This window comes from Octodon degus, unplaced genomic scaffold (genome assembly GCF_000260255.1).
Source record: "Octodon degus isolate 3935 unplaced genomic scaffold, OctDeg1.0 scaffold00059, whole genome shotgun sequence".
Lineage (NCBI taxonomy): Eukaryota > Metazoa > Chordata > Mammalia > Rodentia > Octodontidae > Octodon > Octodon degus.
Window position 1 is genome coordinate 7,940,078 of NW_004524635.1, and position 9,034 is coordinate 7,949,111.

The following is a 9,034-nucleotide window of genomic DNA, read 5'->3' on the forward strand; positions in this document are numbered from 1 at the left end:
TCCTCCCCTCCTCCTTCTTCTTTTTCAATTTTAGTAGAGTGTCTACAGGACCTACAGGATCTCACTACATAGGGAGACTCATAGTGATCCACCTGTGTTCAGCCACCCAAGAGCTGGGATTACAGGCACACGCCACCACGCCCAGTCTCAACTGTCAGCTCAGCATGCCCTGAGGGTGGGGCTGGCATGAATTGGATCTTCGTAAGGAATCAGGATTCCAGATTTCAAAAAGCCATGGCATTTCCAGGAGTATTAGAATTAGCCAAAAACTAGAGGGCTGGTGGGGGCAGATTTAGATAAAGGTGGTGACTTCAGGGAAGAAAACAAACTCTGACACAGAAGGATAAAGAGGACTTCCTGGCCTATTGTTAGGAGGTAGTCCACAGAGTTAAGGAGGACTGGAGTGAAAGAAGAGAAACCCTGGAAGCAGATAAGAAATGGGGGACGAAGGCTTCAAAACTGTGCAAAGAGCAATCTGTCTCGTGTTCCCATTATTTGACTGAATGTTAAACCCTTACCAGACACAACTACAAAATAAGGTTACCAGTGGACACATGTTGAAATTACACAAGCAAACACCAGAAGTCCCCATAATTTTGCACAATATTCTGCAACTCATAGTGCCAAGAGGGATTATCTGGTCAACTAATAAACATCTAGCTGCCTTGTTTGGGTTCTTACTGCTAGAGAAAGAGAAAAAAGAAAGATATTTCCTTTTCTCCTCCACCTTAGATTTAGGAAGTCCAAGGATACTGTGTCTAATAATAATAGACATGTTGATGAATTTCTTCAAACTAAGAAAGGAAGTTAAACATTTAAAATACACACAAAATTAAAAATAATAAATAAAATGCACACAAGAAAAAGAAAAAAATTCATCAAAGCTAAAATTGTTGCCATGAAATTTGAGAGCTATGTCAGTAAAAAAGTAGATTGAGTCTAGAATTTTATATGTGTAGCAGCCCCTGATTAGTGAAGTGGAGATGACTAGACGTTCTCCTAACATTGATGGCTTTCCTCTTAAAATATAATGTCAAAAGGAAATGGCTTCCAAGCATGTGACTGCATATCATGGAATTTTTACAGTGGAGGTACAGGCAGGTGACTAAGTTATAATGAATGGAATGTACTTGGTTTATACAAACTTTCCATGTGGTGTTCCTCCATGTTTTCTTCTCTGTCTGCCTACAGTGGACAATGTCCAAAGTGATTTAAATGATTGTCTGAGATTGTAACAACTGGCCTTTAAATGACTGCTATGAGGAAGGTCCCGCGCCACACTGTCCACCTGCCCACTGACCCTACCTGAGCAAGCAATAGTTTTGTTGTTGTTGTTTAGTTGTGGGCATTATTAGATCAGCTCATGATCAGTATTATAAGCTTGTTTTACATTTTGTTTGTTTTGTTTTATTTTGAGTAGGGGCATAGGAGAACAAATACAGGCTTTAGAGTGAGGCAGAACTAATTCAATTCTTTGCTGTGTTACTCTTTTTTCTGTGTCTTAGTCTCTTTTTTTGGAAAAATGAAATTAATGACATCTACCACAAGGGACAGATGTAAAAAACAAATGGAACAATGTGAGCAAAACACCCTGTGTGGTGCCTGGCATACAGTAAAGTGTTTAATGAGTGGTAAAGTGCTGGCAGAACATGGTGCTCTTGGTGGAAAGCAGCATATGAACTGGACATTAGGAGTCTTGAGTACTTATTTCAGGATTGTTCCTACCTCTGTAACTGTAGTGAAATCTCTATACCTCTTGGATTTTCTTGTAGAAGATTTTAGCTCTGCAAAATATTTCAGGGAAACTTCTAGAAGGAGCCAAATTAAGCCAAGCAAATCTGATCTGTTTCCAAACAGAGACATTCTAATTTGGTTTGACAGATTGAGATTCCAGGAAAGAGTTTATCTGAAGACAAAGTATTGCTGTACTTTTTTTAAAAATTAAATATCAGTATAGTTCAAGGTCTAAAATTCTTCTCTAGGCTAATACTCTTAAACCACTATGAATGTCTGGAGAGTGATGGGTTAATTCACCATGACATTCTGGGAAAGGCTTTGTCTCTCCTCCCCAGCCCGACCAGTTTGCGTGAAGCCAAGGGTGACCTACCATTCCCAAGACTGTCCAGGCATAAAGATGGTCAAGTGGGTAGAACCATGACTATGAATAAGAATGGAAAATGCAGGTACAGCCCTTGGCACTGGGGCATAAGGAAAGGTTGAGAGCACACTATTCTGGTTGGAAATGCTTCCGTTATATACATGACCAGGCAGGCTCCCCTGACCAGCAAGCTAAGGACAAGAGAGTTGCCTGGCTTTCCAACTTATCCACGTAGCCAACTCCTCATCAGTGCCTCAGTTTTCTATTTTGTTTTTCCACCACAGTATGTGTCACAGAAATGGAGCCTGGCCTAAGGTTGAATATTTTGCTGTGGCAACAGCTTTCTACTTATCCAGTCTATAAATATTTACAATGCTGAATGTGCCTAACACTCTTTTAGATGTTGAAAACAGAGTAATCCCTATGTTCTACATTCTAGTCTTGGGGAGATGATATAAATTAATAGACTAATAATTGTATGTTGGTTAGTAATAGCTTTTAAGGAAGGGGAACTAAAGAATGAGGTTCTGGAGAGGTTCCCCCAGGAAGATTCTGATGCAAGAGTGCCATTCAAGCAGAGACATGAAAGAAGTAAGGGCAGAGCTATCCGGGCAAAGGGGCAAGTGAATCTGGATGGCTCGAGCATGGCAGAAAAGGAACCCGGTGCCTGGAATGGAGTTCCAGGGCAGTGACAGGAGCTGAGATTTGAAATTAGCAAGAGATTACGTCACTTACCATTATGTGGGCTATGGTAAGGAATTTGGAATTTATTCTGAGTCAGATGGGGAACTGTTAACTGATTGTGAGGAGAAGATGGCTTTAAGTTTCAAAAGGATCACTCCAGAGGATGTGTGAGCTATCCAGAAACAAAGGTAAAGGAGCAGAAGTGAACATTTAGGAGGCTAATGTAATAATTTAGACAAAAGATGGTGGTGGCTTAGACTACAGTAATAGCAGGAGAGGTAGTTAAGTGACTGGATTCTGGGTGCTATGCATGTTCAATATAGAGCAATCAAATGCACCTGAAGGTCTAGAACCTAGCCAATACTCTTGTTTTGTTTTGTTTTGTTTTTGTGGTACTGGGGAATCAAACTCAGTTCCACTTCCAGAAGGAAGATCAAACCTTCCACTTGCCACTCAAGTGCTTATGCCGCTGAACTACCTCTCCAGCTCCAATATTCTTGTTCTTGTTACACATTCTTTCTTGCTCCCATTCCTTTTCTCCTCCCAAGAGGCTGGGTTTCCTCTGTGAATAAAAGTGGAGTTGGAACAGGAGGGTAAAGGAAAAAAAGAAAGCATATCAGTAAGAAAGAAAAAAAAAAGAAGATGTAAATGCAGCCGAAAAATAAAAATAAAATATGTAAGAAGTCAGGTGTGGTGGTTCATGTTTGTAATCTCAACTGAGGTGGGAGCATCGCAAGGCTGAGCTCAGCCTGAGCAATGGTGAGACTTTGTCTCAAAAATAGCAAGAAAGGTTAAAACTTAAAAAGATAAAAGAGGCAGGGATGCAGCTCAATGTGAAGGCCCTGGGTTCCCTGCTACAAACAACCTGTAGGAAATGAAGAACAGGAAGAAATGTTTTTCATCCTTCCAGCTTTTTCATTGCTTCGCTTCTATGTTAATAACATAAAAGGAAAAAAGAGGTTGATTTTCTTAATTAGCAAAAGCCTTCCTGGAAAACACTAATCAATGATTATTCTCGGGAGACAGGTTCATAGTGTTTCTTCTCTAAGGTGTTCCTTGGAATTAAGAGCATATCAGGTTGAGAAAGGAGAGTGAAATTTTCTGTAGAGATCAGTGAAAACCAAAGCCAGAGAGCGAGCTATATGCTGAGAGACCCAAGTTCAATGAATCATCACTTTTTTTTTTTTTTTTTTCGGCCTGAAGATGCCTTGACAGCATTTCAGATTTCCTGTGAGAAACTGGGTTCGAACCAGAGCATCTTGAGCCTGACTGCTTTGTTTAAACAGGCACTTAAACAACTGAGCTAATAGGCAGGCCCCCAAATCATCACTTTTGATAGAACTTGATCTTCCGGCACAGAAATGGTGTTGTCCTAGAATATATTCACAGACCATAAACCATTGTTTTTCCAAGGTTGGGGGAAAGCAACAGGAAGTCACAACTTCCACAGAGAATATAATCATATCCCCTGCTGCTAGGGCTGGAAATATTCCCTGGACACTGTAGCTTTTTGATACCATCAGTGAAGGAAGTGTTGGTAATAAATTTTGATGAAAGATTACAGGAATCATTTCCACCTTGAGAATTGCATGTGTTCAGGGGTTTAACATAATTGCAAAATGCAGTCAGAACCTTCCTCTAAATTAATCTTTAGTCAGTCTTTAGCTGTCAACACAGATGCATTATGTTGGCTAGTAGCAAAGAGAAAAACAAAAGAAAATAAAGAAGTAGTTGTACAGAGATCAAAGATACTTTCACTTCCTATAGGGCTTGATTTAATCAAAAGTCCTAAATGTCATACAACAGTCTGTATAAAATTTTGCCAGAAAGAATTAAGCTGAAAAAGAATATATTTCCTTCAGAATTTACATTGTTCCAAGTGGGACTTTGTGTGTGTGTGTGTGTGTGTGTGTGTGTGTGTGTGTGTGTGTGTTTGCGATAAGCTCTTGCTATATAGTTCAGGCTGGCTTTGAGCTCACTTTGTAGATGAGGATGATCTCAAATTCACAACAATCCTCCTGCCTCAGCCTCCTGAGTGCTGTGATTACAGGCAGGTGCCAGCACACCTGGATCAAGTGGGACATTTTGCGTAAGTCCACTTCTATATGGTGAACATACAATCTATTTATAAAAAGTCCCCAAAAAATGAAAATAAAAGAGGGCAAATCCAATATTATGAAGCTTCAATTGCTCTCAAAAAGTTTTCTACATTCTGTCTTTGTTCTCCAGGTTCTCTGCATCTTTCTCCTTTCCTGTACTTCCAAATGCCAAAGTAAGAAACAGCAGAGCCATTTTGAGGTTTAATCATGAAAGATAATTGCACAGCACATATTAGACACGGCCTCTCTCACTTTTCCCAAGTACTTTGTCTTAACAACAACTTTTTTCTAACCTGGACTCTCTTTCTCTTCTCTCTCTTTCTTTTTTTTCTTGAGACAGGGTCTAACAGTAGTTCAGGCTGGCCTTGAGTTCACAGGGATCCTCCTGCCACAGCCTTCTGAGTACTAGGATGACAAGCATGTGTGACCATGTGTGGCTCTAACCCGGACTTGCCTTAATTTGTTTTGTTTTCCTCTGTGTAAGAGGACAGATGTGAATCGCCCATGCTCTGTTATAACAAGCTCTAGATTGACGAGTTATAATCTAGTAATACTAGATTGACGAGTTATAATCTAGTAATACTAGATTGACGAGTCGACTTGAGGGAAGACCAAAACCAGCCTTGTTTGAGTTTGGAAAATAGACAGTGGGACTTCTTTCACCATCCCACCCCAAATTGTTGGGGTTTTGCTCTAACATACACATGCATTTGGGTACATATCCTTCTCTTCGACAAGAATCTCTTTTTTTTTCATGCCACCATCCAACCCTCACTGTGTACCGGGGGAAGCCTTGGGCTTTATCAGGGATCTTGGCTCTGGAAGCTAAGTAGCCATACCACTTTGGCAGGGTACCCTTAGGAGTTGAAGGTCAGGTTCAACTGCAGTCTGCTGCCTCTTACTAAGTCTTCCAGCAACTTTATATGTGTTATCATCTCCTAGAGTGAGTTTAGCTTAATACAATAGATACAGGAGGAAGCCCAGCAGCACAGGCTTAGAGCCATTATTTCCCAAGTACTCCAGTCTTGTATCTCAAAGGCCAGTTGGACTAAGCAGACAGGTATGGAAGCTGTGGAAAACCTAGAAACAATTGGCAATGATCTCAAAAGAAAAGGCTCTGGGTGGAATGCTAGCCTTGGAAGAATATAGCTATTTGTGCCCACTTTAATTACACTAACATGAAATTGCTTTTAATTACATTAATTCAAATGTTGAGTAACAATGGACTTCCATAGATTTTGCAACTTTTTTAAAATCCCTACACTTTCTCAACTTCTTGTCTGAATTGTATTTGTTCTCTAAGGTGTCCCTTGAGATTAAGAACATGTCAGGAATCAGGAATCCCCATATAGACATGGCAAAAACATGGCATCATCATCATCATCATCATCATCATCATCATCATCATCATCATCACTACTACTACTATTATTTTTGTGTTTTTGAGACAGGGTCTTATCATGCAGTTCAGACTGGCCTTGAGCTCACTTTGTAACCCAGGCTGGTCTTGAACTCACAATGATCCTCCTGCCTCAGCCTCCAGAATGCTGGGATTACAAGTGTGTGCCACCATGCCCAGATAAAGATGGCATTATTCAAAAAGAGAATATTCCACTTAAAGGAACAATACTTTGAGGTGGTTTTGATAGGATTGTCCCTTAAGTGTAGCTTCTTCAACTGTATCAAAAAACAAAAGCTTACTCCAAAGTGAGGCCAAATGTCTTTACTGAAAAGCTATCTAACATCTTGAAGCAGCCACTACATGTTACCTGATTTTTATTACTAACCAGAGTAATAATTCTAAGAAAAAGTGGGATTTTTCATTTTTATCAACACTATTTATCATTCATCACATGTTAAATATATATTACTTCTGGCTGTGGTAGTTCACACTTAGAATCCTAGCACTCAGAAAGCTGAGGCAGGAGCATCACAGTGTGAGTTCAAGGTCAGCCTGAGCTACATAGTGAGTTCCAGACCAACCTGGACTACATAGTAGACCCTGTCTCAATATACTAAGAAAAGCCAGGCATGGTGGTGCATATCTGTAATCCCAGCACTCATAAGGCTGAGGATTGCTGCAAGTTTGAGACCAGCCTGGGCTACATAGTGAGTTCAAGCCAAGCCTGATCTACAAAGTAAGACCCTGTCTCAAAAAGCCCCCACAAAAAACCCAAAAAATAAAAACGCTAAAAAGGAATAATATATATTATGGTTTGACAAAATATTTTAAAATGAAACTGATATATCTAGTGAATATTATACATTTTTCTGGGCCAGGAAGATGGCTCACTAGAATAAGTGCTTCCCTGGCAAGCGTAAGGGTCTGAGTTCAATCCCCGGTTCCACCAAAAAAAAAAAAAAAAAAAAATTCCTATAGGGCCAGCCAAATAGCTCAGTGGATTAAGGCTCCTGCAGGCAGGCACAGGGGCCTAGGGTTCAATCTCTGGGTCTGCCCTGCTGGCCCTGCCCCCTGGGGTGCACTGAGATGGCGATTGAGACTGGGCGTGGTGGCGCACTCCTGTAATCCCAGCTCTTGGGAGGCTGTAAACAGACAGATCACTACAAGTTTGATTTAGTAGTGAAACCCTGAACACCCTATAGACTCTTCCCTAAAATTAAAAAAAAAAAAACTTCTTACAAAAACATGTGTTTTATTAATGCATAATAATAATATAGTAAGTGTATATTTTATTATATAAGAGTATATATAATTGCGTGTATACAATTTTTACAAGTCTGTGAAAAGCATAGGATAGGTATTTGGGCCTCATAGTTTTGGGGGTAAACACAAGATTTTCTACTGATTAAGATATTTCCTTGGAACCTCTGATAGATACTGCTCATTGGTGACACTCCAACTCATTTCATTTCCTGTTTTCCCCTTGTCACTGGATATTTGCTTCACCTACTTCCCTTGCTGGGGAGAAGCCAGGTGGCCAAATTCTGGTCAAGGAAGTATGAGGACAAATCTTCTGGGGGATGTAGGGCATTGCTTTTCCAACAAAAGAGTCTGACGGGCTAGCATCTGCAAGCACAGGTGTACTGGACTATACAATGAAAGATCTTAATGCCATAATATGGTATTGTCAAGAGGAAAGAGAAGCTACATGGTTACCCATCTGTGGAGGGCAAGCTCCAGTGAAAAGTGAGATTCATTAATAGGTGATAATCTAATGGAAAATTGAAAAGATGCAATGGATGAAAGGAAGAACATATCTAACACATTCCTTGCAAATGTGAACCTTTTCTTTCTACCTTGAATGTGTTTATGATGCCTTGAAATACAGCCACTGTCTCCTCCCTGTAGCAGAATGAACACAGGGAAGAAATCAGCACAGGGCAGAAACAGAGGGCTGGGGAGAAAAACGCTGTCCCCAAGCTACTAGGGCTGCCTTTCCTATGGGCACAGAGGGTCCTCAGAGTCTGGAAAGTGCATATTTTTGGAATATCTTTTTTTTTTTTTTTTGGTACCAACGATACAGGACCTTAGACTTGCCAGGCAGGTGCTTGTGCCACTGAGCTATCTCCCAAGCCCTAGCTTTTATTATCTGCTCAAGTTTCTCATCCCTGTTTGGGCTAGTGCTGTCTTCTTCTGAGCTCCTGCAAGTGTGATCAGGCCCCTGGTGGTGTGTGTGTCTGTGTGTTTGTGTGTACATGCACACGTAACACCGCCTTCCTGACTGTGTCTTTTCCGCTCCTCGTTTGATTTCCCTATCCCACCAGTTCTCCCAGGGAAGGGTTTCTAATAAGACACTTTAACATGAATCTTGGTGTCTAGATCTGCTTCTAGTGAACTTCATCTAAAATTTCCTTTGGCTAGACTAGAAGTAAAATTGTACAAATATGTCCAAGCCTAGAATACAGTCAAGGAGTAATCAAAAAATATAGGGAAAAAAACAATAGGGAATATTTAAATTTGAAAAATTATAATAGTAAGAGACACATTGACATTGATCTCCATCAAGACTCCTCCTTGCTTCAAGCATCCTTGGTGCATGGATTTTTTCTACTTTATGGTAATGGACTTTCAAGAGCAGGTATCTTTAGTTGTGCTGTAAGGGCCACTTGAGGTCCTGAATCAGTTCAAACATTCACCTTTCATGGGCGCTTTAACTTTGGGGGCCAGCCAGGAGTTGTAGAGTGCCAGATG